The sequence below is a fragment of the Oncorhynchus gorbuscha genome, unplaced genomic scaffold (genome assembly GCF_021184085.1).
Source record: "Oncorhynchus gorbuscha isolate QuinsamMale2020 ecotype Even-year unplaced genomic scaffold, OgorEven_v1.0 Un_scaffold_2127, whole genome shotgun sequence".
In the NCBI taxonomy this organism is placed as follows: Eukaryota; Metazoa; Chordata; class Actinopteri; order Salmoniformes; family Salmonidae; genus Oncorhynchus; species Oncorhynchus gorbuscha.
In genome coordinates, this window is record NW_025746715.1 from 63823 (window position 1) to 69822 (window position 6000).

At 42.3% G+C, this 6000-nt stretch overlaps 1 long non-coding RNA gene across 1 annotated transcript in view; it reads left to right on the forward strand.

Moving 5' to 3' along the window:
- The window catches only part of LOC124025019, a 35232-nt gene extending 31205 nt beyond the window's left edge, over nt 1-4027 (forward strand). Inside the window, exon 3 of the long non-coding RNA XR_006837131.1 lies at nt 3803-4027. This is a non-coding gene — a long non-coding RNA (uncharacterized LOC124025019). The remainder of the gene's footprint in view (nt 1-3802) is intronic.
- The last annotated feature ends 1973 nt before the right edge of the window (nt 4028-6000 follow it).

The following is a 6000-nucleotide window of genomic DNA, read 5'->3' on the forward strand; positions in this document are numbered from 1 at the left end:
AGACAGTTGGTGCATACTGTATGATAGACAGTTGGTGCATACTCTATGATAGACAGTTGGTGCATACTGTATAATAGACAGTTGGTGCATACTCTATGATAGACAGTTGGTGCATACTGTATGTTAGACAGTTGGCGCATACTCTATGATAGACAGTTGGTGCATACTGTATGATAGACAGTTGGTGCATACTCTATGATAGACAGTTGGTGCATACTGTATGATAGACAGTTGGTGCATACTGTATGATAGACAGTTGGTGCATACTGTATGATAGACAGTTGGTGCATACTCTATGATAGACAGTTGGTGCATACTGTATGTTAGACAGTTGGCGCATACTCTATGATAGACAGTTGGTGCATACTGTATGATAGACAGTTGGTGCATACTCTATGATAGACCGTTGGTGCATACTGCATGTTAGACAGTTGGTACATACTGTATGATAGACAGTTGGTGCATACTGTATGCTAGACTGTTGGCGCAGACTGTATGATAGACTGTTGGCGCAGACTGTATGATAGACAGTTGGTGCATACTGTATGATAGACTGTTGGCGCAGACTGTATGATAGACAGTTGGTGCACACTGTATGATAGACAGTTGGTGCATACTGTATGATAGACTGTTGGCGCAGACTGTATGATAGACTGTTGGTGCAGACTGTATGATAGACAGTTGGTGCACACTGTATGATAGACAGTTGGTGCATACTGTATGATAGACTGTTGGCGCAGACTGTATTATAGACAGTTGGTGCACACTGTATGATAGACAGTTGGTGCATACTGTATGATAGACTGTTGGCGCAGACTGTATGATAGACAGTTGGTGCACACTGTATGATAGACAGTTGGTGCATACTGTATGATAGACAGTTGGTGCATACTGTATGATAGACTGTTGGCGCAGACTGTATTATAGACAGTTGGTGCACACTGTATGATAGACAGTTGGTGCATACTGTATGATAGACTGTTGGTGCAGACTGTATGATAGACAGTCGGTGGTTGGAACACATATTTATCCTGCTGTTTTCATTGCGACCAGCAAAGGTCAAACAAACTACTAAAATGAACAAATCACTCGGAGAAGAGAAGCATGACTATCAAGCCAGTAAAAATAGCCGTTCAAAAAGAACAAATTGTTTGCCAACTGCACATCACTAATGTCAGCTAAGGAAATTATGACTCCATCTTCATTCTCTGAACATATAATATTAAATTTCATGATGTGGAGCCCAGCTGCAAGCAATAGTACAGTACAGTACATTGTGCTCTGTATCCTCTATGTGCATGTTTATCTAGCAATATGTTTGTTGACCTCTAAATTAACTGAGGTGAGGTAAAGTTTACATTATGGCCAAGAACAGCAGAACTTAAGAACTGTGAATAAGCATCTAAACTGCAATGGTATCACTTTTTTTCCCTTCACGACCGGTTAACTCTTAACAACCACAAACTACACTGGGAGATATAGGCTAGGCCTTCTTGCAGAGAAACAGGCTTCAAACCACTACTGTTGAGCAGTTTGTCATGAATTGACGATGGCGAATCACACAGGTTTGTCTTTTTTATTTTCTCTTGTTTTTCCTCCAATAGAGCTTTGTACACGGATCCAAACCAATAACTCATTGGTAGTATTGCAGCAGCAGACAGCACAAGCTGCGCTCATCGGACCTACTCATTTTGTTCTTCAAATCATAACAGTGAATGCCACAATATTGATACAGCAAACGTGTTCTGAGTGGTTCAATATGACCAATCGTTTCCTATTTCAGAGTGCTGATGATCCAACTCTGGGATATATGGTGCGGGGATCCGCTGTGTGATGGATGGATGGATGTAATCCTTGAGCTGTGGTTGTCTGTAGGTCATGTCATCAGATAACCCCAGACCTTGGTGCGAAAACTATTCGAAATCATTTCAAAAACTTTATCGGGGCTTAATTGAGCTTGTCTGGTGCACCGGAACCAATATAACAGTCCAATAAAACAATGTACAAACCCTGCCCATCTGGTACTCCAGGCAGGCTAAAGGATACTCTGTGTGTGTGTGTGTGTGTGTGTGTGTGTGTGCATGCGCGTGTGCGTGTGTGTGTGTGTGTGTGTGTGTGTGTGTGTGTGTGTGTGTGTGTGTGTGTGTGTGTGTGTGTGTGTGTGTGTGTGTGTGTGTGTGTGTGTGTGTGTGTGTGTGTGTGTGTGTGTGTGTGTGTGTGTGTGTGTGTGTGTGTGGAGATGCAGGCTAGATTGTGTTTCTCTGTCTGTCAGGAGTTCTCCTTCAGGAGAACGTTATTACTCTAACATTGTCAGACTGTCTATTCAGTCTTGTAATACTTACCTGTTAGACATTTATCATCTGAACCCCCACCCCCCCCCCCTGACCCCTCCTAATGTTTCTAATCACAGTTCATTATCATCATCATAATTCTTAAATAATGCAATCAAAATAACATGTATTATGTATCAACTTAGTCACGTGACAGTATAATTACAATTTATATTATTTTATTAAATGCTCTTTATGAGCTCAGTGCGCTGCCTGTTTATTGAAAATGAACTTAATCTTGTGCTGGGAAGAAGAGTTGTTTCAGAGGTGCTACTTAATTATCAGGATGAGATTGATTTCCATTGTCAAAGCCTTCTGCTCGATGACTATGAAGGGTGGGTGCACACTGCACAATTTCATTTGCATAAACAAAATAACTGGTATAGAGCTTGGATGTATTGTAAGGAAATGATGAAATATAATGATAAAATATGTGGGCCAAGCCATAACCATGTGAACGAATATTCAAAATACTAATTCTATCTAAGTATAAATGTAAATGTTCCTAGTGACTTAAACCAGAGAGCTTAAATCAACAAAGCACAACCACATGGAGCTAATTAGTATAGTTGCCAAATCCAACACCAAATGGCTCCTTGTCCATCCACCCGGGAGGGAACATTGACTTGAATGGGAATGCCCATTTGATCCATTTTAATCTATGGGCTGCACAAGAGGGAAAAGCAATCACCACTAGAAGAAGACGGTGGTTGGATTCCAGGGAAAAGCAATCAACACCCAATACAAAAAAACCTGATGAAGCATGGGATAGGTGTAGGGATGTTTTTTTTTACCCAGAATTGTCTCGTTTCAGGAGACATCCTAATCACACCTAGTTGAACGTCCATATGTGTGTGCCTATGCATGCCTGTGTGTGTGTGGGTGTTTGTGGACACCTGATTTGTAAAGCTAGTCACACCTGCTGAGTATTCTTTGAGTGTGCGCCAGAGAGACAGATGTGCTCTACCTGGCCTCTTGGGAATAAGAAGCCCGCAGTCAGCAGGACGTTCTTCAAGGTTCCTGGATAGTAAACACACACACCCACCCACACGGACACATGCTGTATTACTAACAATATTCACTCTCGGCTCTAACCACCTCTTATCCCTGCAGACTCAACTCTCACTGCATCCAACACCAATCTGTGAAAGTACTCACAGTATTCACACTGCCAATCTGCTTGTCGCAAATAAATAATTGCCTCTCTAGATTGTGTTTTAATTGGGCATCTCCAGTCTATTTGACCACAACCTTACTGTACGCTTGGTTTTTACAAATTACACTCCTTTTTACAGTCTGTTGCCTCTGGTCATATCTGGTGTAATTCACTGCACTCGTTTGCAATTTGAATACACAGCGTTACCTATTACGTATTCATTGTGACTAACCTATTTGCTTTTCTGCTGTTGCCATGTCTTTTTTAAAAACTATGTGCCGTAAATAATGTAACTATTACTCTCTCCCCGCCACAGGTTCCCGTGGCAGGGCCGAGGCTGAGCAGGTATGCTCTTGGGGGAGTGTAGATGTACCAGTAGGCTACTGGAGGCTCTGTGTGGCAGGAGGAGGGTGAGGGTGTCGATCATGAAGCTTCCCTGCTCCTTCTACTGCTCCCTCTGGTTCCTCCTGTTCTTGGGGGCCGGGTCTTTACTCCTCCTCGTACACCTCCAGGACCTCTCAGACATGCTCCAACAGCAGACCCCAGGTAACTGTGTGGGTGAGTGGGGATGTAGGTGAAGGTGTGTATGTGTGTGTGTGCGCGTATGTTTTTTAGTTTGTTTATTGGTATAGGCAGTAATGAAAGAGAGCATGGTAGAGACAGATACAAGTAGACATAGACAGGTGTAGGGTGCGTGATGCGGGTGTCGTGTATCTCCACATAGCTTTACTGATCTCAGATTAGATCATGCCATTAGAGTTGAGTTGTTTTTTGAGTCACAAACAATCAACACAGGAAAAAAAAGATGGGTGTGCATACAAACTGAAACAGAAAATACATTGGGAAGCATGTTTGGTATCATAAATGTCCAGTAAATGATAGCTTCTGGCCAATAGGAATACCATTGTCGCAATAGGAATACCGTTGTCGGAGCAATCATGATAGATAAGCTATTTCAAATTTAATCAGTTTTGTGCTCTACTATATTGCTGTGCTGTACTATGTCTATTCCCTGCTGTGTAATCACAAGTGGATGCTATGATCTCTGTGGCAAAAGTGTCTCTAGTAATAACAGCCACTTACTGGGAGCCAGCTGAGATTTCTGGGGCTGATTTGTTCTACTTATTGTCTGACACAGATGGGTGACGTAGAACCCAGACAGAGTCGGAGTGGATATACAGTATACTTTGTGCATTTTTCCAAAAATTGTTTACAGACAGATTATTGGGTCTTCCAAATGGACCCAAATGGGTCTTCCAAATGGACAATGACCCCAAGCATACTTCCAAAGTTGTGGCAAAATGGCTTAAGGACAACAAAGTCAAGGTATTGGAGTGGCCATCACAAGGCCGTGACCTCAATTCTATGGAAAATTTGTGGGCAGAACTAAAAAAGTGTGTGCGAGCAAGGAGGCCTACAAACCTGACTCAGTTACACCAGCTCTGTCAGGAGGAATGGGCCAAAATTCACCCAACTTATTGTGAGAAGCTTGTGGAAGGCTACCCGAAACGTTTGACCCAAGTTAAACAATTTAAAGGCAATGCTACCAAGTACTAATTGAGTGTATCTAAACTTCTGACCTACTGGTTATGTGATGAAAGAAATAAAAGCTGAAATAAATCATTCTCTCTACTATTATTCTGACATTTCACATTCTTAAAATAAAGTGGTGATCCTAACTGACAGGGAATTTTTACTAGGATTTTATGTTAGCAATTGTGAAAACTGAGTTACGTGACTTCGCAGTTATCCTCTCATTTGTTGGGATTTGGTGCAGTAGTGAAGAGAATATGTTCGAAATACATGCGGTTAAGATGGCACAACTCGTTTGTGGAATAGAATAATAATATCTGTGTTCGTTGACAAGAAAAAGCTGAAAAGCAGATCAGTGAAAGAAATAAATTGGAAATGGCCGAGTTAGTAAATTACATATCACAGATCAATATAATGGCATAAAAGAACAAACATGTCATGTTTGTCATTTATTGTCATGTCTTGTCCCTGTGCTCCCCATGCTATTCGTTTCCCTCTGCTGGTCTTGTTTGGTTCTATCCCTCTCTCTCCCCCTCCCTCTCTCACTCTCTCGCTCTCTCTTCTCTCTGTCGTTCCGTTCCTGCTCCCAGCTGTTCCTATTCCCCTAATCATCATTTAGTCTTCCCACACCTGTTCCCGATCCTTTCCCCTGATTAGAGTCCCTATTTATTCCTTTGTGATCCGTTCCTGTTCCGTCGGTTCCTTGTATTGTATTCACCATGCTGTGATTGCGTTTCGCCCTGTCCTGTCGTGTTTTTGCCGTGATTGTGTATCACCCTGTCCTGTCGTGTTTGTGCCTTCATCAGATGCTGCGTGTGAGCAGGTGTCTCAGTCGACTACGGCCTGCGCCTACCCGAAGCGACCTGCAGTCTGTGGCCGCTTCTCCAGTTGTTTTCCCCTCTACAAATCTAGAGGATTTCTGTTATTCCGTTTTGGACTTTAATAAACTCTGTTTCTGTTAAGTCGCGTTTGGGTCCTCTT